The 27,992-nt window shown below is 40.2% G+C and overlaps 1 protein-coding gene and 1 long non-coding RNA gene across 5 annotated transcripts in view; both read right to left on the reverse strand.

Moving 5' to 3' along the window:
• LOC124788676 (UPF0489 protein C5orf22 homolog) overlaps positions 1–27,992 on the reverse strand; it is a 181,405-nt gene that overhangs the window by 153,007 nt on the left and 406 nt on the right. The window lies entirely within an intron of this gene.
• Positions 61–27,988, reverse strand: LOC124790051. Of its 4 annotated transcripts, none has more exons than XR_007016211.1 (4): positions 27,787–27,988; positions 4,835–4,951; positions 4,674–4,742; positions 61–226 (listed from the first exon to the last, which is right to left on the reverse strand). It is a non-coding gene; the product is annotated as an uncharacterized LOC124790051 (long non-coding RNA). The 4 variants fall into 4 exon arrangements; XR_007016213.1 differs by lacking the exon at positions 27,787–27,988 and adding an exon at positions 26,864–26,924; XR_007016212.1 differs by lacking the exon at positions 27,787–27,988 and adding an exon at positions 5,058–7,827.

A 27,992-nucleotide genomic window follows, 5' to 3' on the forward strand; every position in this document is an offset into this window, starting at 1 on the left:
ATATGTTGGGTATTAGGGGAGAGGGTTTTTTTTTTTTTTGTTTATAGATAAAAAATATAGTCCTTTTCATCGATATTTATTATTTTGTATGAGAATATAACATCAACATCATTGCCTTCATCTACATACTCCTCAGGGAGCATGCGCCACCTTGGTGGTGGTGGTGGTGGTGGTTTCTGCGGTGGTGGAGGCGGTGACGGCGACGCTGGGCTGTCTGGTATAGATTCTGAAACAAAAATCAAAAAATAAATTAATAGCATGAAGATAGAATGAAATTAGTTCTATGCATCACATAGTCACAATATTAGTTATGCACTGAAATCCTCAACAAATTTTCTGTGTATTAGCAGACCCTGTCATAGATACCTGGCCACTTCGTGTCAGGCAATATCTCTTTTGTAATGAACCTCGCTTGCAGTTATCAGTACCCGTAACTGCAAGGAGCACTAAACAATATCACATGTAAGCTGTATGTTTAGGAATCAAGTACTGTCGACATAAATGGAAAACGAGGATGATGTATAATTTGACTGATATTTGCTGTCGGTAAGCTGTAGGGAAAAGAATAATCGAATCAAGCACATTTATATATCGACTCAAGGTCTCGTAAGCCATTAGACAGCTAGCAAAATATTAATACATGAAGCATTTAACTACCACCGTCACATCTTAGAAAAAGATCTGGCAGGGGGCTGAGAAAATTCAGGCCATATGTAAAATCGGTAAGCGAGTCTAACAATTCTTTCAATGACTTGTTGACAAGTCTGGTGCGGCAGTTGAAGATAGCAAAACCAAAGCCTATGTTTTAAATTTCACGTTTAAGACATCGTTCACGCATGAAAACCACACAAACATGCAGTCTCTTGACGTTCTGACAGACCCCCATATGGATGACATAAATAAGTATACCAGACATAGAGAAGCAACTTGAAGACTTGAAAAACAAACAAATCATCTGCTCCGGATGGCATCCCAGTTCGATTTTACAAGGATTGGTCCGTTACCCAGTCTGCATTTGTCATGAATCTCTCTCTCTCTCTCTCTCTCTCTCTCTCTCTCTCTCTCTCTCTCTCTCTCTCTCTCTCTCGTCCAACACAGAGGACGGAGCGACTGGAAAAAAGCGCAGGTGACTCCAGTATATAAGAAATGTGAATAACGGATCCACAAAATTACAGACCAATATCCCTAACTTTGGTTTGCTGCAGAATCCTTGAACACATTCTTAGTTCAAACATAATCAACTTTCTGTTTATGTTCACGAATCAGCATAGTTTTAGAAAGCATCACTTGTGCTAAAATCAGCATGCCCTTCCATATTTCTAGATTTCCAGAAGGCATTTGACATGGTGGCCCAGCGCAGCCTGTTAACGAACGCACGAGCATATGGAATAAATTCAGAACTACATGAGTGGCTGTATCCAATATGTTGTCCTCGACGGCGAGTGTTCATCAGAGACAAGGATATCGCCAGTAGTGCGATAGGACCGCTACTGTTGTGTTTATACATAAATGATTTGGCGGACGGCAGTCTGCTGCTGCTGTTTGCTGACGGTGCTGCAGTGTACGGTAAGGCATCAAAGTTGAGTGACTGTAGGAGGATACAAGACGATTTAGATAAAATTTCCAGTTGGTGTGATGAATGACCGCTGGCCCTACATGCAGAAAAATGCAATTTGATGCTGGTGAGTAGGAAGAACAAACCTGTAATGTTCAGACACAGTATTACTAGCGTCCTGCTTGACACAGTCAAGTCATTTTAAATATCTGGGCGTAACGCTCCAAAGTGATATGAAATGGAATGGAATGAGCGTGTGAGAACTGCAGTAGGGACGGCAAATAGTCAACTTCGGTTTATTGGGGAGAATTTTAGGAAAGAGCGGTTCACATGTAAAGGAGAACACATGTAGGATGCTGGTGTGACCTGTTCTTGAGTACTTCACGAGTGTCTCTGATCCGTACTAGGTTGGATTGAAGGAAGACATCTAAGCAATTCAGAGGACGGCAGCTAGATTTGTTACCTGTAGGCCCGAACAGAACGCAAGTGCCACCGAGATGCTTTGGGAACTCAAACGGAAGCCCCCGGCGGACAGCATTCTTTTCTAGGAACACTATAGAGAAAATTTAGAGAACGGCATTTGAAGCTGACTGCTAAGCGATTCTACTGCCGCCAACATACACTGCACATAAGGGCCACGAAGACAAGATATGAGAAATTAGATCTCATATGGAAGCATACAGACAGTCGTTCTACCATCGCTCTATTTGCGAATGGATCAAAAGGAGGAAATGACAAGTAGAGTTACAGGATAGCCTCCACCACGCATCTTACGGCGGCTTGCCGAGTATCCATGTGGATTTAGATGAACCTGAAAATTGAAGTATAGATTGATCGTACATGGAGACCACTTAACTTAAAGAATTCGAAACATGCATTGCCATACACGTATACAAAGAAAAAAGAACTCAGATAATACCTTCTCTATAATGCATTAAAATCACACATACGTGAAAACAGGAAATTCACCCATCTCCCACTTAGCTACTATTGACTCCAGCACCAATCAGGTGCTGAGATTCAAATGACTTATGAAAATAACAACACTATGTGAAATGGAAATCTAGGGATAGTCATATTTACCCGATTCATGTGCACTACATAATACATACGAGGCAGTTACAGTGCATCATCTGTTAGGTCAATGAAGTTGCAGCACCAGAAAATGAAATATCACAGTAACGAAGGCGTCCAGGGCAGCAAACGCACTCTTCATTAGCATCATTTTTCACTTACTTTTCTATGGAAGTAACTTTATAAGCATTTATCTCCGCCCTCCCCCCCCTCCAAAGTTTGAAGTCAGTTCCTAATATTCAGTTCCTTTACTTTCAATAACATCGACTTTCTCTGTTATATGAAAAATATGTTTGCTTTAGCCTATGCCTCGAAGTGTAAGAGTAATAGGTTGGACTGAAAGAGGAAGACATGAAGATGCACAGTTTCGGTGTAGACGAGGTATAGGAATAATTTTTATGTTGGTGGTAATAATAATAATAGCATTGATATAATGAAAGATAAATTTAAAATGAACACTTCACCTAACTCCGAACAATTTGAGGGTTGTAACTGGGATTCAAAGAATTTACAGTGCAGATTCTGTAATGCCTCTAGTTTTACATCTGGGGTTACTTCACGTGATAAACTGTATCTGTACTGCACTGTCATAAGGAGGAGCTAAACTGATTGCATCAGGTCCACTGAATCATTTGACTGAATTTCGAACCAGGTGATACTAACCTCTAGTAAAATGTGAACTTCAGTGTTTCGTCCTCTAACCCAAATAGTGTAATGCACTTACCAGTGGCCGCCTCCATCTCCTCCTCCTCTTCATCCTCAGTATCCTGGGCTGTAGGATCCCACACCACCTCATTCACGGATGACATCGAGAAGAGTGTTTATAGTTAAATTTATTGCAACACTTGCATGATTCGAAAGGTTCAGAAGTATTTTCAACGTGGAAAGTATGCAGGATCAAATTCTTTGGTATTAAACACTGTATTGATAACATTAAGACAGCAATGGTGATTTCACTACTAAATGCAGAGGTGGGGGTGGATAGGTAGAAAGATTGCATTGAGAGTCGCTGTGAAAGCAAGGACCTATCTGATGTCATGATAGAAGAAGCAAGAGTCGACATAGCAGAGAAATGGGATCCAGTATTAGACTGAGAATTAAAGAGAGCTTGGGGGGGGGGGGGGGGGACTAACATTTCATCACTGGGAGGGGGAATGACAAAAATTCGATTATTCACGTTGATTTGTGGAATGTGAGTCCGACTTCATACAATCTGACTTTAAAAAAAAATATATCGTCCACACAATTCCGAAGACTGCAGGAGTTGACAAGTTAGGGAATTGTCACGCAACCAGCTCATGCACTCAACTTGATGACAAAAAAAATATACAGAAGAATGGAGAAGATAATTGGGGAGTGTATTATATGACAATCAGTTTAGCTTTAGGAAAGGTGAGGGCAGCAGAGAGACAGTTCCAATGCTGCACCTGATAATGCAAGCTAGACTAAAGAAACAATAAGTAAATGTCCATAGGATTTGCTGACGTGGAAAATGCGTAGGACAATGCAAAAATGCGGCAGGATGTTCGTAATTCTGAGAAAATAGGGGTAAGCTATAGGGAGAGATGGGTAATATACAACATATGCAAGAGCCAAGAGGTAATAATAAGTGCTTAGATTAAAAAGTGTGTAAGATATGGATGTAGTCCTCAGCCCTACTGATCAATCTGTATATCGAGTGAGCAGTGATGGAGATAAAAGAATGGTTCAGAGGTGGGGTTGAAATTTATATCAATGATATGATTCACTGACGGTAATGCTATCCTAAGTGAAAGTGAGGAAGAACTACATGATCCGCGGAATGGAATGAACAGCCCGAGGAGCGCAGAATATGGCTTGAGAGTAAATCGAAGAAATATGAAAGTAATGAGAAGCAGCAGAAATGAGGTGAGCAAGAAACTTAACATCAGGATTGCTGGTCATTAAGTAGATTAAGTTAACGAATTCAACTACCTAGACTTAGGAATAACCAATAATGGACGCTGCATGGAGGACATCAAAAGCAAACTAGCTCGGAAAAAAATTTAAAAAGAAATGCACTCACCATCAACCAGTTCCACCTCCAGTTCTTCTTCTTCTTCTTCTTCTTCCCCTGATGATTAGAAGAGCTCCCCTGCGGATAGCAACAAAAAGTTACACCACCGCAAGTTATTTATTTGGAATTGTATATCAGTCGACTGAAGATGCAGCAACTAGATTACTTACCTCCAATGAACTCCACAGTAGATATTGCTTCTTCTTCTTCTTCTTGTTCTTCTTCTTCTTCAACAATACCCATCCACACAACTGTGTGGATGGGTGTTACATCTTCATCGAAGCTGACTGGAACAAAATGAAAGAATCATTATCACGTTCTTTCAGGATACATATGTACGTGCAGAAATAAAAACGTGGAACTGATCCTAATCAGAGAGAAAGTGGTACCTACAGCAAATTATGGAGCTCATGGTAACCTCAGATCACAGACTGACTAGTGATGGCTGTTGACGAGAGACAGGGTGATGGATGGTGGAGAGGGAGGTCGAGTGCATCCCCATTGGTCGAGCTACCCTGGAGTAAATCCCACTGCTGCCACCGAAGACGGAAATGCTGAGATACAATGTGTTGTACTGAACTGCCTTTGATATTTATGTCAGTCTATCTCACGGCTTCTTTCAATCTTTCTTGAATTTTACCTCACAATACATCCTCAGTTTACACTATGACACTGATACCAACTTGTACCTCACAATACATCGCCAATTTACACTATAACATTGATACCACCACATGATTCCTTTGATAATAGCGATATCATCCTTTCTGCAATACTCTGTACTTGGAATATAATACAGACTCTTCACCAACTGATCAGTGTTGTAATCGGAGAGAGAATTCAACCGCATATTAAACCTCTCAAAAGTAACTGGAAGAGTAGCGACCATGGATTCCATTTTGGAAGACTCATCCGTCATTCAGTTTGATTTTGTTTGGTGCCTCTCCATCTCTGGAGATGGCGACATTCTTAGGTTGAGTAAGTTACCTCATCCTTTTTCACTAGGTTTGCAGTGCCAGCTTAATGTAATGAACTGAGTCAGACCGGTATAGTAAATGAGCTTGTTTGTTCCAGCCGAGGTTAGTAAACAGCGCTTTAGCACTTTTCGGTACATTTTAGATTTCCGTTAACCACATTTAACCATGTAATTGACAATCGTTTGACGAACGCTCCTTAACCAATGGTATCCTTCGATCTTTGAACTGACTTAACCAGCCGATTATAGAGGGGTACAGTTTAACGTGGACTCCAAATAATGGTGCCACTTAACTTTTCTCACATTAACAAACGTTGCCAGATGTGAAAGAAGTGATAAGTGACAAAAATCCTAGAGCTGTTCGCAGATCAAATCTGAGACCTTTGGAGCTGCAGTCTCTCAATTAACAAATTATTGAAAAGCAGTTGGTAAAATGATGGTGCAGCCAGTATCCACAATATAAAGTTGTTTTCCAGATGTTCTGAAACCCGCAGTATTTAAACCACTATTCCAGAAAAGAGCAAAAGAACATAACAAAAGAACATAAGTGACACTATTGTCCAATCTCTCCTCTTCCAGCACAGTCTAACGTATTTGAAAAGGCTGTCGCAATCTAAATTCAAAAATCATACAAAAATTTAATGAAAGTTCAAAAAGTCAGTTACAGTTTCAAAAAATCAAAAGAACATGAAATTTGAGAAAAAAAAAATTATCTCATCTCTAGAAAACTCTCCGCATGCCACAGTAACTTTGTGTAGCTCATCAAAGGTCTTTCATGGAGTGAATTATCGTTCGATATACTCTAAACTGGACAGCATGAATTAGGTGGCATTGTATTATAATGGTTCAGGTCCTACTTGACCAATGGAAGAGAAAGATTAGTTTAACGTCACAGACAGGAAATTAAGCTTCAAAATAGGAAACAATTTCACAAGGGGTCTCCCAAGATTCAATTTTAGGTCCCATTCCACCTCTATACACAAATGAAATACTTTATTTATTGTATGACAGACTGTTTCGCATTCAGTTGCGTGACATCACATTACATCATTTACACCAGTATGATTCTATATGCATTCTTTTTCATGTCGCCACTTTTAAGAAATTGGGGGTATTGAGGATGTGTGTAGTCTGCATCATGTCATCACATGTGTACCCCCCTCACCATTATGGTGGGCTGTGTCGCTATACTTTAGACGAACAAGTTGCACTTACGATAGCCATCGGTGTTATTCTGAGCTATTTTCGTAAGCAGGTCCTGTTAGGGCAACAAAAGCGACCGTTAACTATTTCTGCGAAACTTTATTGTTTCTATGAGGGGTTGATATCGTGATGGACGGGCTCTGCCATTAGGAGCATCAGGAAGAATGGATTTGGTGTTATTCTGGAATATTTTCGTTAACAGTTTCTGAAAGCACTGCAGAAGATTTCTATAGTGCATTCAGAGGGCGTCTTGGCTGTTAGTTATACTGACATGAGACATCACTGTAACACTGACAACCTTTTAGCTGCTGCTGCACAGGTGAATCGCTATGCAGACATATCTCACTTGTCAATTAGGCCTGCGCTGGACTGCCAGGTAGACGCAGTGGCTGGTGAACACGAATGTGCGGTCAGAGGCGTCTCGCATGTGGGACGGGCTGTACCATTAGGATCGCTAGGAACAATGCATCCTGTGCTATTCTTGGAAGCATACGCAAAAGATTTCTAAAGCGTGTTCAGAGGGAGACTTGGCTCTTATTTACATAGACCTGTGACGTCAGTGTAACACTGAGAACCTTTTAGCTGCACTTGCGATCGCGAGTCGCTCGGAAACTAGACCTTCGCTGGACCACGGGTGCAAATGCTATGCATCATCACGCCAGTAACGCTGGTCAGATAAACACGTGCGCAGCTGGAGGCAACTCGCAGGCTAGACCGACCTGCTTGCACTGCTCCGACACCGGTATGATTCTATGAGCATTCTTTTTCATGTTGCCACTTTTAATAAATCTAAATACATTGTTATTTGTGAGCCGATTACCTTATTTCACAGCAAACCCTATTTCTTTGTAGCAAATCAACTTCAACATGTTCACAACGCTAAGAAAAACGTAATTTTATGTAGGGATGTAGAGGCTTATCTCACCAGGGGTAAGACAGATACTGCCTACAGGAAAATTAAAGAAACCTTTGGAGAAAAGAGAACCACTTGCATGAATATCAAGAGCTCAGATGGAAACCCAGTTCTAAGCAAAGAAGGGAAAGCAGAAAGGCGGAAGGAGTATATGGAGTGTCCGTACAAGGGCGATGTACTTCAGGGCAATATTATGGAAATGGAAGAGGATGTAGATGAAGATGAAATGGGACATCTGATACTGTGTGAAGAGTTTGACAGAGCACTGAAAGACCTGAGTCGAAACAAGGCCCCGGAGTAGACAACATTCCATTGGAACTACTGACGGCCTTGGGAGAGCCAGTCCTGACAAAACTCTACCACCTGGTGAGCAAGATGAATGAAACAGGCGAAATACCCTCAGACTTCAAGAAGAATATAATAATTCGAATCCCAAAGAAAGCAGGTGTTGACAAATGTGAAAATTACCGAACTTTCAGTTTAATAAGTCACAGCTGCAAAATACTAACACGAATTATTTACAGACAAATGGAAAAACTGGTAGAAGCCGACCTCGGGGAAGATCAGTTTGGATTCCGTAGAAATGTTGGAACACGTGAGACAATACTGACCTTACGACTTACCTTGGAAGAAAGATTAAGGACAGGCAAACCTACATTTCTAGCATTTGTAGACTTAGAGAAAGCTTTTGACAATGTTGACTGGAATACGCTCTTTTGAATTCTGAAGGTGGTAGGGGTAAAATACAGGGAGCGAAAAGCTATTTACAATTTGTACAGAAACCAGATGGCAGTTATAAGAGTCGAGGGGCACGAAAGGGAAGCAGTGGTTGGGAAGGGAGTGAGACAGGGTTGTAGCCTATCCCCGATGTTATTCAATCTCTATATTGAGCAAGCAGTAAAGGAAACAAAAGAAAAATTCGGAGTAGGTATTAAAATCCATGGAGAAGAAATAAAAACATTGAGGTTCGCCAATGACATTGTAATTCTGTCAGAGACAGCAAAGGACTTTGAAGAGCAGTTGAACGGAATGGACAGTGTCTTGAAAGGTAGATATAAGATGAACATCAACAAAAGCAAAACGAGGATAATGGAATGTAGTCGAATTAAATCGGGTGACGCCGAGGGAATTAGATTAAGAAATGAGACACTTAAAGTAGTAAAGGAGTTTTGCTATTTGGGGAGCAAAATAAGTGATGATGGTAGAAGTAGAGAGGATATAAAATGTAGACTGGCAATGGCAAGGAAAGCGTTTCAGAAGAAGAAAAATTTGTTTACATCTAGTATTGATTTAAGTGTCAGGAAGTCGTTTCTGAAAGCATTTGTATGGAGTGTAGCCATGTATGGAAGTGAAATGTGGATGATAAATAGTTAGACAAGAAGAGAGTAGAAGCTTTCGAAATGTGGTGCTACAGAAGAATGCTGAAGATTAGATGGGTAGATCACATAACTAATGAGGAGGTATTGAATAGAATCGGGGAGAAGAGGAGTTTGTGGCACAACTTGACTAGAAGAAGGGATCGGTTGGTAGGCCACGTTCTGAGGCATCAAGGGATCATCAATTTAGTATTGGAGGGCAGCGTGGAGGGTAGAAATCGTAGAGGGAGACCTAGAAACGAATACACTAAGGAGATTCAGAAGGATGTAGGTTGCAGTACGTACTGGGAGATGAAGCAGCTTGCACAGGATAGAGTAGCATGGAGAGCTGCATCAAATCAGTCTCAGGACTGAAGACCACAACAACAACAACAACAACAACAACAACATGTTGTCAACCCGTTGTTTGAAACTTTTGTGCTCGAACTCTGCAATGCACGGCAAATCACCTGAAGTTTGAACCTCAAATATTGCACAAATTAGAAGTACTGCTGATATGTGGTTTACAGAGAATGGACTGGCAGTCAGAGGGTCATATTATCAGCCAATCAAGACATTGTAATAATACTTAGAAAGTATTTTTTATGCAAACGACATTTTATTAAATGGAACAGTGCCTATTGATATGAAGAGACTAAAAGTAGGCTAAGTTAGAATGTCACTGGTGTTTGTAGCAGGATTGTAGTGCGAATTGTTTATGAGATATCGTACTTTGGAAAGTACCTACACCAACCCTTGTTTGTGCCATTCAACCTAGGTAGTTGCTAGGCACGATGTTGTTTTGTTTGTTTACAGTGTGCTTGTGTGTTCCTTGAGTGTATTGCGACTTGCTTGACAGTGTTTGAAGTACAAGCAGTAGGTTGTGAGTGGACGATGGGATTTACCAATGCAGGAAAAGTCTACATGCTCATGCTGTGTAGATAGTTTACGAAGACTGCAGTTAAAAAAAAGATGTTCAAATGGCTCTGAGCACTATGGGACTTAACATCTGAGCTCATCAGACCCCTAGAACTTAGAACTACTTAAACCTAACTAACCTAAGGACATCACACACATCCATCATGCAGTTCGTTTTTGTGCAGTGTATGCTCCAAGATATCTCAACAGACGTCATGCATCTCGGCAATTATTTATCAGACTTTTCAACCAGTTCCGTGAAAGTGGTAGTGTAAGACCTCGACAACGTATCAGAAGGAAACAAGTGACAACAGAAGAGGGGGAATTTAATGTTCTAGCTGCTTTTGCAGTTGATCCGCATGTTAGCTCCTGGGCAGTTGCATATAGGAAATGCCATGTGTCATCCAAGTGTCCTAAGCATTCTACATCGATATAGGTTCCATTCCTATCGCATCTCTGTCCTAGAGCTGCATGGAAACTATTATGAGAATTGTATTAACTTTTGGACATGGGAATTAATGCACTATACTCCAGATTTATCACGCGTCTTGTTTAGTGGCGAAACCGTATTTACCAATCATGGACAGGTCACCCACCAAAACACACACAATTGGACGGTTGAAAATCCCCATTGGCTTCATCAGGTGGAACGTCAGCATCCATGGAGTGTAGGCGTGTGGTGTAAGATGGTGAAACAGATCACAGGCCCATTTTTCACAGACGAAATACCAAACGCGCAGAAGTTATCACAGCCTACTAATAGACCATCTAGCGCACCAAGCTCTACAGCATGTTTTCACGAATTGTTTCCATATCATTTGCAAAGGATCTGTAACTTGACTGGTCCGTTCCCCGAATTCGATGCCCGTAGACTTCCTTCTGGGGAGGAAGCTGAAAGAGGATGTCTACAGGGGCATACCAACTAAACGCGATGAAATGCAATGACGTATTACTGCAGCCCACTCGGACATCTCTGCTGAAATGCTAGCACGGTGCAGTAGTCGTTCAATAGCAGACTGGAAGTGTGTACTGTCGCTGCCTGTGGTCATTTTGAACATAACCTGTTGTGCTACTATTCAGCTTATGAATTCATAAAGGATGATTTGAGCAGGACAGAACACATATTTCAAAAAGTCTATAATTTAAAAAAAACTATTGATTATGTGTCCACACAATATATTTTATTAACGACGTTTTAAGAAACGCTCTAAAACAATTTTTGCGCTTTATTTATCTTCTGTAAATGAAGTTCAAATGCGAGTGAAATCTTATGGGACTTAACGGCTAAGGTTATCAGTCCCTAAGCTTATACACTACTTAACCTAAATTATCCTAGGGACAAACACACACACACCCATGCCCGAGGGAGGACTCTAACCTCCGCCGGGACCAGCTGCACAGTCCATGACTGCAGTGCCATAGACGGCTCAGCTAACCCCGCGCGGCTGTAAATTTAGTCACTGACTTGAAATTGTATGTTGTGTGTTTTAAGGCAGTGAACTTTTATTCTGTTATTCCACTGAGCCGTCAAACATGAAAAAAAAAATGAAGTTTGCATCATAATTTGGTAGTTATAAACGTTGAAAATTACTTGTGTCGCTAAGAAAATTTAACATGTTGTTCACTGTAATTTAGAGAAAAACGCACAGAGATGTATTTACCAGCCTGGACATGTTTTGAGTGGCCTGTCTTATCGGCCTCATCCTGTATTGGTGGTCAAAACGAACTGGACTATCATCTACCACAAAAAATACTGATTTGTCGGAAAATAATGCGCTCTGCAGGTCACGACTGCTCTCCAGGACAGTAAGTAATGTAGTTTGGCCTGCCAAAGTCGATGCCAAACCATGTCCATCGGCCTGGGAAAACCAGCGGTATGTTTGAATTATACCATATTTGAAACAGGATTTTGTTGTGATCTGTTATTAGTTTATTATTCTGGAGCGAAGCTGTTACACATCTAAATCCAGTTTCCACACGCCTAAAGGATTCTGCATTAGCTCGATATCCTCTTAATTCTTCATCACAAGAGGTATGGATAATGAATACAGCAGCTGTGAACTCACAGCGACTTAATAGAGGTATCAGATCGTGAATCGCGACTTTCATGGGCTTTTATGAAACGAAGGATACACTTGCAGATATAACTCGCCCGCCTAAAACCAAAGACGTTCTATAGATACGTTAACGACATTTTTGCGGTGTGGCCACATGGCATGGAAAACCTGTAGGAGCTTCTACGTCATCTCAATGGCATACATGAAAATATCAAGTTCACCACGGAAGTAAAAGAACGTATGGCTAACCTCCCTGGATATCTAAATCAAGAGGAATCCAGACGGTACGTTGGAACACTCGGTCTACAGGAAAAAGACGCACACGGACATTTATCTTTATGGTCGGAGTTGCCTCCATCCAGCACAACGGAACTCGGCACTGAACACTTTGGTACATAGAACAAGGTCCATCTGCGCGAAAGGGGGGGGGGGGGGGGGGTGCCACAGGAGTTGCAGCATCTGCAGGAAACTTTCCGCTTTCCGAAAAAACGACTACAGAGAGAAGCAGACAAGACGCGAGTTACGGACAGACAAAAGGCGGGAGGACAAGACGGAAGAAGACGAAGCTAATCGTGTGGCATTCCTGCCCTATTCTGGCCCATAAACAGCCAAAATCGCAAGAATACTGAAAAAGCACGGTGTAAAAGCCTTCTTCCATGCAACGCGAAAAGTTAAAGGACATACTTGGCTCGACTAAAGACCCTTTAAGATTACAGACGCCGGACATCTAGAGTATCGAGTGTGAATGTGGAAGGCCACACATCGGACAAATACAACGGTGTATACCACATCGCTGTACGGAGCACATCAGAAACGTGCACTTAAGGGCAAATAAGCAAGTCCGCAGTAGCAGAGCATAGCGTTAATGGAGGGCACACCTTCGTCTTTGAAAAAACGAAGAAGACAGGCAGTGCCAACGGATTCTGGGACTCAGTCTTCAAGAAAGCAGTGGAAATACGTCTCCACAACAATTTGCTCAACCGAGATAGAGGATTTCAACTTAGCGCAGCGTAGCATTCCGCAATTGAGAAATGCATCAGGAACGCTCCGTTCTGAAGGTAGCGGTGTCCGCGGACAGAATTTACAGCGACCAGGACTCAACGTCCGTACCAGAGCCGCGCCGCGATACCCCACCACCGGCGCGCCCTGCAGAAGAGGACAGCGGTCAAGTAACTACCGGTATATAGATAGATATGTGCAGCGCAGCATCCCGACACCTCGCCTGAGGATGATGGGTACGAAACTCATCGAAACGTCGCGACATGCCGACGCCACCACGTAACTCGCCATCACATAACTCGCCCTATTAGACTGGAAGTCTGTCCAGCAGAATTCTGCCATCACCAGAAGGATAAGGTCGGACGTCATCCTACAAAGAAGTTACGTAGCTTAGTGTCTCTAAATGCGTCCACATACAGTACCTCCTGTAACGGGAAACAGAACGCAAATGAGCAATACATAATTTTCCTGTTTTGGTAACAGTTATTTCAATCACAGCAGTTTCCTACTTCATTAGAGATCTATTTTATTTTATTATTACTGAAGATCTACATAAAACTACCATCAAAAGTTCTCGAGCTATCAATAATTATTCTTCCTACTATTCCCGAAGTCATCACTGCCACATCAGAATCGCCTCATATCAAAGTCTTAATGACTGAAGATGTTCAGTGTTTCTAGGTTGCTGCCAGTTTTATTATCCCTGCCACCATCAGTGACCCACCTTGTATATTATAATAATAATAATAATAATAATAATAATAATAATAATAATAATAATAATAATAATACAAGGTCAAATCTACTCTGGGAAATCAACCGTACAGTTTTGGACAAAAATCCTGGGTTTCACAATGACTAATCTGAGACAATTGTTTTCGTGACAATAAATATGGCTGCCCTCAGAATTATAAATTCGGTAATCTGCACTAGCTAGTAACACTGTGGGCTTCTGCAGTTCAAAGGGAAAGGTCTCTACCGCCCGAATCTTCCAATGCTTCATGTGTTAGTAGTGCAGTGCTTAGCTATAAGATGCACAGAAATGCAAGCGTCCAGTATAGGTCACACACTTTGAAACATGTTTATGCTTCATTTCGTCTGTATTCAGAAGCGTGTGTTTAAGAAAGCAACCATAATTGACTTTATATTCTGAAATGCGTAAGACAGCACTTCTGTTCAAAAATAATTAAGAATTCATGAGCAGATGTCCACTGTTGAATACCTGTCATCACAGGTTTCAACGATCTTACAATCAATGGGCGCCAGTCGCCAACCAGGTGGTTTTGCATTGCTCATTTCGCCTCCGGTGTGCATCACTTCGGTTAGTAAAACGTGCTTTGTTGTTGCATAATTATTTTCATGGGGATCATCTATGATACGTCGAGAGACTATCGTGCAGAAACACAGGGACGCAATCAACTTTTGGGATCCATTAATGAATCATGGTCAATTTAAGTCTATTGAAAAAGGCGTAACACGAATTTAATAGAACTGTATGAAGAACTCCATGTTTTTTGAAACTTCCTGATGTAGAAAGCTTATGAGAAATTGATGGCTTCTAATGCTAACGAATAATTCATTTCCCTGTAGTGACGTTACATTTGTTTTAGTATGAAGTCAGAAAATATGCATTCTAGAATTCTGCAGCTTTACGTCACATCACACCGTTACTGAAGAACTCCAACTGAAACACTATAAAAATCTAAGAGTTCGTGCTTCCATTAAATAGCCTATTTCCAAACATGTGTTTTTACAGGTCATTGTTTTCTATTCAAGGACTTGCTGCCAAGGAGTCCTTCAGCACAACCAGCCCTGCGTTATTTTATTAATTAGGCCTACTGTAATGATTAACATGAACTAAGGAGAGTTGTTTCCTAAAGACATTGAGGAGCTTTGCTTTATTTTTTTTTTCTTTTATTCCACTCATCACATAACACTGTCTTTAAACTATCCATTTCAGTCTGTAATGACCATCTTCAGGCACGACTAAAACAAAAGAGACCTTATATTATCCTAACACTCTAAAGCGACACTGTCAAAAGAAATCAACAAAATTAGGTTGGCATCGAGAATAGTTATAGTAATATTGTATAAACCAGTTTTAGGCGGACTCCGAACCACGGTGAAATTCGCGGTTATCGCATTAATAAAAACTGCCAGAGGTGAAGAAATAATAAATGACAGCATAATCCCACAGTTAACCAGGGTCGTAACCGACACTGTTAGTTCCACAGTCTGACATTTGAGTCACTGAGCCGCACAATACGAAACTGTCATGGAAGAAACCAAAATGATAGCAGAAGTTTTAACAGGCCGAGCATGAACTGGAGATTCCATGTGGCCTTTCCCCTTTCATGCAGTTAGCTCGTAACTAAACTCAAACGAGCCGAAGGGGAGAGACTGCATAGAAATGTCCTATCGTTACTTTGGTTGATCTTGTCTTACGCGCACCGTAATGCAAATTTGAAAGCCCGTCCATCAGTGTACTGTTATATTATTACGTCAATAATCTTTTCCTTTTTTGATTGTTATAGACTGAAATACTTTGCTTGAGGCGGCCAAATTTCAGTGTTTGCTTTCCTTTTTACACGTACACAACCGCTTCTCATTTCACTGTCAGCAGAGATTGCAGTCTGACTGGGATTGGACACATTCACTGATTTCACTTCTTCACTGCTTTTTGTGCCAGCTTTTTCGGTGATTGCGCAGTTTTCTTCAACTGGTCACTTTCTGAAATTTGAACTTAGTGTTATTGACACTTTCCGTTATTTCTCTGTGGATGTTGAAAGTTTGCAATCGTAATGGTACACTGACGTGTACGTCACGTACATGAATGTGTCTGGAACAAGGACCTCTACACTTTATTTACCAGCAACATCCACTGTACAGATCGTGGCGGTTCACTAGCCTCACAACAATGATTCATGAACGACGGCGGTTCGCACAGGTCATGTCGCGGAGGTGGTTCGCATTGTTGCCGGTTCCACGTGACTATCACGGTAACCGCATACAGGTGCTGTGCGCTCGAAGAAGACGTATATCCTGCAAATTATGTCTTTGCTTGCTTACGTAGAATTTGTTGGTTGCCATCACCGTCATCGATGACAAATCGGAAAAAATACAATAAAAATTCAGTAAATAACTCGCTACGATGAAGTTTAATGCTCGCACTCCGTACTACATTCACACCAGAGCGCTCAGAACACTACTGAACGCTCATTGGCTGTCGGAGAAATCGTGACGTTGGCGCACAGAACAAGCCTGAATTCGCCGGCCATCGTTTGTGACTCCAGCTATAGTTGTGGAGCTAGTCCTGTGGCAGACCAAATCCCCTCAGGCTGAACAGCAACAACGAACTTAAGACAGCAGCGTCTTCAAAATCCAAAAATTTAGCAGCAGTAATCCATCCAAGGTTGCAAATACGAAGACCATAACTCACACTTCGAGCTTCTTCTTGACCTGCAACAATGCTGGATTTAAAATGTGCCCTGAATGGTCGAAATCAACACTGGTGCCGCTGCAATGGTCTCTGTACCATGGATGTTACGTATTCTACTAATGACAAAGTCAGAGACGGTGATAATTCGTTATGTAAGATGTAAGGCAATGTTCTTTGTTCAAGATAGTCTGTCATGATTACCCCAACAGAACAGCTGATGTACAGCTGCAGTGGAAAGAGAACAATAAAAATGGGAAGACATCCACAGATGCCCCACTGAGAATGTTTGAGGATATGCTTCTAGAGATTTCTTGTAAAGAATAGTAGCCTTCAGAAGGGTCAGGTAAAAGTGTATGTAATCTCCTGAACCTATTCTGGAAGTAAGAACACAGATGACAGCAACATAACACATCAGATTCCCTTCTCCAAAGAACACAGGATTTTTCTGGTGCCTGATGATTGTAAAAGTTGACCTTCATATCTCTGAAGCGACCCCACCTAGCAGCAAAAACCCACCGTCATGTTAGGGCCCCCGTTGTCTCATGCAACTTTTGTGCCCCACAAACTTTTCAGCTCCTGTCATACTTTCAGAGTTATTCTTGGTGGCAATAGTTAGTGACTCAGCCTGTGCGTGTGGGGAGGGGGGGGGGGGCGCACCACCAGAGTCTGCATTAAGACTGGAAATTGTTCTTAAAGAAATAAACACTACATACTCGTATGTTGTAACAAATGTGTTTTTCATTATGTTCATTTGTTTGCAGTCTTCTTCATATACAAGGAAATTGTATCATCACACAATTTTCTGTTCTTAGTAGCATCTGAAGGTTCACATGTCTGGCAAGGTATCTATTGTGATCAAGTTGTCAATCTGAAGAAATGTAGATTGTTGTTCTAACCACTCATTTTCCCATCACATCCCAACCCTATGCGACAGATAGTTGGTAGCAGGCTCTAGGCCTGCACAGCAAATCACAGTGCTTCCTCCACCAGATCCCTGAGTGCTTCAGCAATTATGTTATTTCCCTGTATTCAGACATTACTCTCTATCTAGAAGAAACTCCACAGTTTTCTTTGTTCTGTACATTCTGTAGCACATCTTCAATGTTTTAGTGGGTAAACTGTTTTGTTGTTAATAGGACAACGAAACTGTGACCCGATAACTTATCTGCTGTGATGGCCTTTCACTTGTTCCAGAAATATATATGATGCTGGTTCACAAACTGCTAAGATGAGTGGCATTCAACCCAAAGACGCTATCTGGGAAAACATCAGAGTAGCAGCAATTTAGTATGGGAGGTTATCACATATCCACAAATAAACAGGAAGAGAAATCTGTCTTGTTCCAGAGTCTTGAGAAAAATAGCCAAATTCTCCACGATCACATAAAGTATGCTGAGAGTTATTGAACTGTGTTGCCCTCTCCACCTGGGTAAGAAATCACTGCCATTGTGATAACTATTTCCTCGGAATTCCGGCTATCAGGTTATGCTGTGTATCACCCAGTTACAGCTGTCACGGTGTCAACTGCGACTGTTACATGTGCAAAATTAACTTTCTCACTTAACTATTGCTCATATCAATACACTGACTTAAACAGCTGAATTTTCCTTTGGTCTGCGAGAACATCTGCACAAAATTGTAGTGAAACAAGTCCATTCACACACAGTAATGACTTTTTTATTGCCATCCACTGAGCAAAGCTATCTCCATTTTTTTCATTGAATTAGCTTCTGGTTTGTCTTAACTTAATTTTCTACCCAGAATAATAAATGCTTAGTCAAGGAAAGACAAGAGACACAAAGTTGAATAGAACAATTTCTGCTTCACTGTGTATTAGATCAAATAATGCAAATACAAACTTAGCGTATTTGGATCTTACCGAGTGAGGTGCACAGTGGTTAGTACACTGGACTCTCATTTGGGAGGACGTAGGTTCAAACCCCCATCTGGACATCCTCATTTAGGTTTTCTGCGATTTCCCTGAATTGCTTCAAGCAAATGCCAGGATTTTCCTTTCAAAGAGCATGGCCAATTTCCTTCCTGATCCTTTCCTAATCCGAGCTCTAATGACCTCATTGTCAATGGGATGTTAAACACTAATCTCCTCTTCCTCCTCCTCTCTGTATCTTAATTTTTGTGCCAATACCCTTCCTAGCAGACTTCACAACCCATGATCAGGTGAGCTGTTTGGACTGTAATAATGCTGAGGTGGCATGGTGCAAGACACAAGACTATCACAGTGGTGAGAGGAGTTACCTCATGCCACAACCTGACGACGTACTTTGTAATGCCTCAGCCACATATATGACCAGAGACGTGTCCCACTCCTCACAAAGTGGTACTTGTGTCTTACTGCTGCCCATGTTAAGAAGAACTCCACGTCAGCCAGCCATCAGCTCAATGCTGGTAATCCAGCCTCATCCTCAACTCGCCCTTGCCTCCACTACCTACAGGCACCATTTGGCTCGGGTGCCCACTAGGCTGTCATCAACTTGCTCCTAGGTATCTCGAAGGGGTACTGGGCTTGCAGTCCACACCTGGCTGCATCTGGCACCTGACCCACCATATCTGCCAGCTGACTGGTTCCTTGTTGCTGGAGGAGTGCCTTATGTAGCCACGCACTGCAAGGCTGTCCGTACTGGGATTCTAGCAAAGCCACCTTCCCATGCAGCAATACTGTCCCGACTGCTGCCAAACAAGTCACCTCGTATTTTGGTGAGGCGCACTCTGTCACCTGTTGTCTCACACACCATCGAGACGGTGCCTGCAGGTACTGTATGAGATCTTGCTAAATGAAATATGGTGTTGATATCTATGCATTTCTGATTCCTCGACTGCCTCTGAGCTAATTCTTTGCATGCAACATCCTGCTCATCATCGTGATTGGGCATCCTGGTTTTGAAAGTGTCAATGGGGAATGGACCATTCTTGTACATAACAACTGGTGTCAGCGGTGCACAGTAACATTGAGCAACATTTACTGTTAGCATACAGCATTGTCATCGGAGCATGCTGAGTGAAGACAAACTGTCTTTTCTTGAACAACACCTCAGAGAGAGAGAGAGAGAGAGAGAGAGAGAGAGAGAGAGAGAGAGAGAAACCTATGTGCCCGAATACGTTTTACAATAATGGATGTATCATAAGATAGAACAGAGATTCAGAAGGCTATTACACAGAAATATAATTGAAAGTACACCATACTTATGACAACATATAAAGGTTTTATCCCTGAACCACATATTTAAAAACAACTTTCTCTTTCCAAAAATTAGCAACACACTGTCATTAGTCATACATTAACTAGTAGCTTACAAACAGAAAGAGCTACCAGTTTATGCCTGACTGCCTCAAAATATTTTATGGTTGTTTAAATGGTATAAATCATGCCTATTATAGTTTGGCTTTCAAAACTTATTTTATGCAGCTAAACATGTCCTTGCACTTTATTTTTTGGGATTTGTGAAATATTCACTACCAATATTGCATTTCGTACAGTTTTTCCCTAATCGTACCAAACAAACGATACACATTACAGGATATGACTGAATTTTAATCACACTGTGTCTGGCATTGCAGGCCTACCAGATTTCATGTATTCTACTCTCATTGAAGTGATGGATTGCCTAGCAGAATATTGAAGTGCTGTGCTGCACATGTTAGGCCTTTATTTAGCCATATTTGTAATTTTTCTTTTACGAATGGCCACTTTCCTGAACAATTAAAGTACTCAGTAGTAAAACCACTTTATAAAAAGGGAGAAAGGGATAATGTAAGAATTAATTTAGACATATGTCTATGCCATCAGTGTTTGCTAAAGTTATTGAAAAGGCTGTGTATGAAAGGGTAATTGATCATTTTATATCACATGATTTGCTATCAAATGTACAGCTCGGCTTTAGAAGTAGTTTAACAACTGAAAATGTTATATTCTATTTTCTCTGTGAGGTACTAGGTGGGTTAAATAAAAGGTTTCGGATGGCAGGCATATTTTTCAATTTAACTAAAGTGTTTGGTTGTGTTGATCACAAAATATTGCTCCAGAAGTTGGACCAATACGGAATACGGGAAGTAGCTTACAATTGGTTCACCTCTTCCCTTAGCAACAGACAGCAAGAGTTCATTATTCACAGTGTTGAGAATGGCTGTGATGTGAAGTCTGAGTGGGGTATAGTCAAATGGGGGGAGGAGGAGGGGGGGGGAGGAAGGAGAGCAGGAGGAGGGGGGGGGGGGGGTGCCCCAGGGATCAGTGACGCGGCCACTATTGTTCCTTATTTATATAAATGATATACCCTCTAGTGTTACGGGTAACTCTAAAAATGTTTCCGTTTGCTGATGACACTAGCTTTGTAGTAAAGGATGTTGTGTGCAACAATGGCTCAGTTCAAATAGTGAAGTTCATGACGTAAGCTCATGGCTTGTAGAAAATAAACGAACACTAAATCACAGTAAGTCTCAGTTTTTACAGTTTCTAACACACAATTCAACAAAACCCGATGTTTTAATTTCACACAGTGGAGATGCAATTAGTGAAACTGAACAGTTCAAACTTCTAGGTGTTCAGATAGATAGCAAATTGTCATGGAAAGCTCACATTCAGGATCTTGTTCAAAGACTTAATGCTGCCATTTTTAATATTCGAACGGTATCTGAAGTAAGTGACCGCTCAACACGAAAATTAGTCTCCTTTGCTTATTTTCATTCGCTTATGCCGTATGGTATTATATTTTGGGGTAACTCTTCCCATTCTAAAAGGATACTTTTGGCTCAGAAACAGGTGGTTCGGGCAATAAGTGATGCAAGTTCACGAACCTCTTGTCGACCCCTGTTCACGAGTCTGGATATTTTTACATTGGCCTCTCAAAAACTTATGGACTGACTTATTTTGGGTTCATAAACATTTTACTTTTATCTGTTATTAGTTTTATGTTGTAATATCATGTACTGACATGTTCCATGACCTTGGTGCTTGTAAATAAATAAATAAATACACTGGAAGTAAGTTTCAGAGGCAGAATTCTTCATCATAATTGGAACCAAAATAAATAAATTGAATGTCACACCCACTGATACCCAACCTATAGGCCCACTCCCCAACATACAAGCCTGCTGTTACCCTCTGTCTCTTACAGGGCTGCAGAATCATACTTAATCCCCTGGAGTCATATGAGGCACATATTTCAAGAAATGCAATGAGAAGTTCTTGAGTCATGTGATCTCGTTTCCCATCACTACAAATAATACTACCATAGCCAAACCAAGACCCTGTAAATTCCCCTGGTCCATGCATCTTCTACTTGCAGTAATCAAGGGCAATTGCTTCTCAAAAATTAAGCCTAGGGAAAAAAATAATTTTAAATTTAAAATTAAGTCCCCCATGTTGGGCTCCACGTGGTTAAAAATGTAACCTGAATGATTAAAATCTACAAACATTATCTCAGATAAAGTCCTTAAATCAGTCTATTCTGGGCAATATTCTAGTCAGCTGACCTGGTTGTAGAAGTGAATGAAGAACAAAACACATTAGGGTACATGCATTATTGTTTGCGGCTATTCCAAATACATGTAACACCGTATTGGTGAACGCCATGCTCCTGAATAAAGTTGCTCCACAGAGTCAACCCCCCCCCCCCCCCCCCCCAAAAAAAAAAAAAAAAACTATTGGGCATCTCTGTTGGCCCCTTTCACGAATCTGGCAGTACGTGTTGAACCACCAAGTGGTGCCATCATCCAGTTCTGTAACCATCACCATTATAAGCTAAAATTTTGTATTTCTTCTTACCCATCTGTTTGTTTCTGTCTCTGCTTCTATCATATTTTACAATTTGTGACAATTTCAGTTTTAAGACAAATACAGAATACTTGAAGACTGAAGATGACTGAAATGAATACTGCAGAACAAATTAGGCACATAAAGTGAACATTACCAGGGATTATGAAACTGTACACCATCAAAGCTCCTTAAAAAAAATTCTGTATGGTTTAAAGTCTGAACAACTGAAATTTCACTGTCAAAACACTGCGGTGTGGAATCAAAGTTGATCTGGATATGTTTCTGAGGACTGTATGAAAGTTCACGAAGCATCAACTAGGATCCCTAAGGTCTATTAACCAACAACTTTTTGACCAAACATATAAAAAGCATGACCAATACACGAAATTTTAATTTCTACCAAATGTGTGCACCAAGGAAGTTTTATCCTGTAAGGCCATGTAACCTCTCATCGCATGTATCTGAGCACCGAACAGCTGAAATACAGTACAAGCTGTTAATTTGAGGAGATAGTAATTCTACTTCTAATACTTCAACAATATAGAAATTTTGTTTATATCATTCTCAATATGTAGGAGTCAAGACTGCACATAGTGACAATAGCACTCGCAACTATCATTTGGTATTTGCTGATTATACTGGTTAACACCACATGGGGGCAGATAGTGACAAAAATTGCAGCATGCAACATGTGTGGGATCATAACTATAGATTGGAACTCGCCCAAACAGCGTATGTTATGCATGCCAACTATGGTGTAAATTATCCATAATAGCTCAAGTCTTATTCAATTTATAAATAATGGAAGGAAACAAAGCCATGATTCCACTAATCCAGTCTGCATTGGAATATGACCCACTCCAATTTCAGTGCTACAGTGGTGAAATAACCCTTCTGATCCTGGAAATGTCCCCAGCATAAGATGAAATTTCATGGTGAGGGAAACCTGCTTCCCAGAGACTAATCCTTTCCCCCTTTCAATACCTCTCCTAAGTCAACACAGTGCCATCTGACATCTACAAGGCATGCTTGTACCGTATTTCTCATTCTTTCATTTACATACTACTTTCTACAAATCCATTTACAAATGAGGGGTTTCAAGAATGTGGAAAAAGTTAAGTTACACATTAACAGACAGAAGCAGCCACTGAAGGTTACTTCTGTAAAGTATGCTAATAACAAATTACGACTAGCAGTGATCTAGATTTTATATTTCTAAGTGCGTATTAGGAGAAAACAGCTACACTGAAAGTAGCCATAGCCCTTCCTTTCACGCTACTCATTTGCTATTTTAATCTAATACTCCAATCAACACATTTAAATAATTTAAAGCAATATTTGCTATTTAAATGCTGCCTAATTCAAGAACTTTTTAATACAAAAGTCAGAATCAAGTGAAATTTACATATGGGAGTCTAAATATTCTGAAAATGTGTAAGACCAGTGACAAATATGGTATCTTTTTACTATGTTTTCTAATATCTGGAGATTTTTTACTTCTACATAGATCTACATCAAAGGCAGATACAGAGGACAGTTGTTGCTGTACCACACATTAAGGTTTCTTCCAATTTGGAATAGGATTAGTAGCCTAAGTTTTTTCCTATGCTCACAACTGTCCTACACCATACTCAGGACAAATCCCTTCCATTGGCTGATGAATCAGTAAATTTTGTTCACTTGTGATGGAAACACTACTGAAAAATTTATCTACTCTTGCTAACATAAGGCATTTCAGTCAGTGTAAGCCAAGAGAGTAATACAACTTAGGCAGAAAGCCTCATCACACTGGATATTGCAGGTCTGCAGTGTAACTGCAAGGCAAAAATCGGCAGGAATTTCAGCCACAGGAACTCTGAGTCCCATTTGCAATGCATAGAAAAATCTAACCAAATGAAATGTTCAGGAGATTCAACAACAAATTTTGACACTTATTATCACTAGTTATAAAGGCAAAATTTTTAAGATTGCAATTACTATAATGCAACATTTACATTCACTGTCATTCTGTTTCCAATTTTTGTCTATGCTGGTATAGCAGAATAATATTTGTACTACCCATATGTCTAAAGTCTCATAAACTAAGGCTGTACTCTGCAAAACTGAGTTAAGTGAATAGTAGAAGATACTCAACAATGGGGATTATCGAGTCTGTGGGGTCCATCCAGAGAAAATAAAACAAAATACCGTGGTAGGCTGCTTCACATTCTAATCACATAATGAGCATAGGAAGAAAGACTGCTTTGTGCACACTGTAATGAGTCTAATCTTGTCTTTGTTGCCTCTAGGGATGGTAAGTAGGATGCTGGAAGTAAATTTCTAGATTTTACATTTAAAACTGGTTCTTGAAACTTTGTAAGTAAATTTTTGTGGGATAAGCCACACTCAGAAGTGTATGCCTTTCAGCATTTCAGGGAATACTGGTGTGTGAGTGTTCACCAGTGAGGTTCTCAGCATCATGTAGATTTCCTTTCATATTTGGAAGTCCCTAACACAATATGATTGTAATTTCATACTATAGTTTCACCAACAAATATTGGTGCTCTAGGAGAAAATAAATGCCACTACTTTAACCTGGGAAAGCAGTTACGAATGTATTTAATAGCAAATTTTCAATGATAAAAGTGGTAACAAAAAAGAATTAAATAAAAATATGAATATTGGAATATTACATAACCTCTGTGCCAAGATGTTAAACTGTAATATATCTTCATCATGTTACTATATAAATTGAACAGCATCCTTAATTCCAATAGAATTAGCAGATCTTTCTTTGTTTCTGTCATCCACTACATTCTTTTCTGATTATCCCACCTGTCTTGCTGTGTGCAAAAATGCATATTTTTGCTTACATGTTTTACTTCAAATATTTGATTCACTTATAAGAAAATTGATCTCAGAAATAAGAGAAACAGCTCACTTGAAAGTGTCCAACATGAATTATGTGTAAAAGACACACAAGCTGGTGACTGGAACAAAAAGCACAGCAGGACAAGACTACAGAAAAATTAACAAAACATAATTATAACAAGTGCCTTCCCTTCTTAATTAGCCAGCCGAAGTGGCCGTGCGGTTAAAGGTGCTGCAGTCTGGAACCGCAAGCAGTTGAGTCCCATAGTGCTCAGAGCCATTCGAACCATTTTTTTTTTTTTTGGCCTTCTTAATTTTTGAAGTCTCATTTCTTGGTGGATCAAAGAGGTCTTTGTTTCAAATGCTTGAATATCCTGCTGCAGCCATTAGCTACAAAGTATTACTGTACGCAGGAGTCCCAATGCAGGGGCAAGGGATACCTCCTGCTGTTGCTGACCGCCACCATGTGAAGAGTCAATTTATTGTGGACAAACGGTCCATGTACCAGCATTTATAATTTTTTGTGTCTAAACCCTGCAATTCCTGTTCTAGACATAAAAGCTCAAAGGAAACCATTTTCCGTGTCATTAAACTTTTTAGCACCACATTACTGTTTTTGATTTTAAAATCACCATTCCACAAACTAATTAATGGTACTAAAAACAATGATGATGAGACTTACCAAACAAAAGCGCTGGCAGGTCGATAGACACACAAACACACACACAAAATTCAAGCTTTTGCACCACACACACACATCCATCCGCACATGGCCTTTACAAATGTGTGTGTGTGTGTGTGTGTGTGTGTGTGTGTACGCATGCGTGCGTGCGTGCGTGCAAGTGTATACCTGTCCTTTTTTCCCCCTAAGGTAAGTCTTTCCGCTCCCGGGATTGGAATGACTCCTTACCCTCTCCCTTAAAACCCACATTCTTTCGTCTTTCCCTCTCCTTCCCTCTTTCCTGATGAAGCAACCGTTTGTTGCGAAAGCTTGAATTTTGTGTGTATGTTTGTGTGTCTATCGACCTGCCAGCGCTTTTGTTTGGTAAGTCTCATCATCTTTGTTTTTAGATATATTTTTTCCCACGTGGAATGTTTCCCTCTATTATATTCATATAATTAATGGTACTCTTAGACATACTCAAAAAATAATTGCTGAAGTGAACCACCACCTATCTCAGAATCTTCAATTACATAGCTATCTACATACAGTGTACCAACAAAGCAATAAGAAGAGGGAACAAACAAGATTATTGGTTATGTGGACATAAGGGTAACAGATTCATTGGGAAAATTCCAAGCAATGGTAGTGCAAGCATAGAAAGGCACACTATAAGCACAACTAACAAAGAGTAATTTTCTTTCACAATCACAGAGATAGTATTTTCTTAAGACTACCTTCCTCACATTATTACACAGCACTGTTCTGTTTATCAGTTTTAGTAAACTGCCTAATGGATATCAATCCCAAAAAGCACTGATACTTAGCTTACACAATCACTGATAATGACTACATTCAATTTGTGTGTGGCTTATGAGATTATGTCCACTGCGTTTGACACCCTTGTTGTGTGTAACAAGTGTCTCATCATATACAGGAAAGGGATAAATTGCTTGCACATCGTTATAGGTTTACTGGTACCAAAGTATGAATAACAAGTCAACAAATGAAATCACTTAAATATTGAACCACAGTGCTCCACTGTTTGTTTCTTATACCTTTCAAAGTGCAATTTCCTTTTCTTCACTACAAGTTTACTTGTGATTACACATACTAATTTCTTCTTTTTTTTTCACCTGACAACTAGTGAAGTTTTTTCTTATCAACAAAACAAAATATTATGTTAATGAGCCATGTTTATTACAAATGTTGAGGTCTAAACTTTCGGTATTTAATCCGAATAACATCCGACGACTGATCAAAATACCAAATGTACTATTTCTATTTAATTTTTGAATGTTGGAAATAATTTGACTGAAGCCAATGGCAGTCACACTTCAGTTTACTTAAAAACACAATAACACCCAACCATTACGCCAAGTGTCCATTAAGAAACCTCGTCTTTATATGCACGCATCGTTTTCAGAAGTTTGCATTTCTTTTAAATGCATGTCTCCATAGTATAATTACTCCCAGAAAATATAATGTGCAGCACTAATATTAAGCCGCAGTCAGACTTTCAAGGAGTGTGGTCGAGGTAGCGCAGGAGGGTGTATGGGAGGTGACTCATGATGCAAAAATTAAACCAAATTACATCATGTCAACCACAACAGCCTTTTTTTTCTTTTTTTTTTACGATTTCTAAGCGGTTGGTACATAGCATGGCCTCGACACACACAGTTGTCACTCTAGGCATTTGCATTGACTAGAGCTCCAATCACTCTTGGTCTTCACATTTCGAACGACTCTTTCAATCCCTCCTCACTCTACATACATTCAATACACATCTCTACATAAATTTATATAGTGTCTGCGTGAAATATAAACAGGGATAAGTATTAAGAATTACTTTGCCTATTTCGCCACGTTTGATGTTTTTTGTACATAAATAATCTGCACGTCAGTATGTAAACAGGTTGCTTCAATAAAATTATGCCGATTATCACCTGAAATTCCGTATCAAATTTAATGAATCACCTACATTCAATGATCAGCCACCTTGTTATAAAGATGTGCACTTTTCTGTTGACAACAGATAACCCACATCAATTACGCAAATCCCAGCGTGATTATACTGTCAGCTAGGTTACATATCTGTATTCAGTAGCCCCATAATTCATCATTTTCCATAACATAAATCCTTCAATGCATCCGCGCACATACGTCATACAGGTCCACGCCGTAGTC

The sequence above is a fragment of the Schistocerca piceifrons genome, chromosome 3 (genome assembly GCF_021461385.2).
Source record: "Schistocerca piceifrons isolate TAMUIC-IGC-003096 chromosome 3, iqSchPice1.1, whole genome shotgun sequence".
NCBI classification, from domain to species: domain Eukaryota; kingdom Metazoa; phylum Arthropoda; class Insecta; order Orthoptera; family Acrididae; genus Schistocerca; species Schistocerca piceifrons.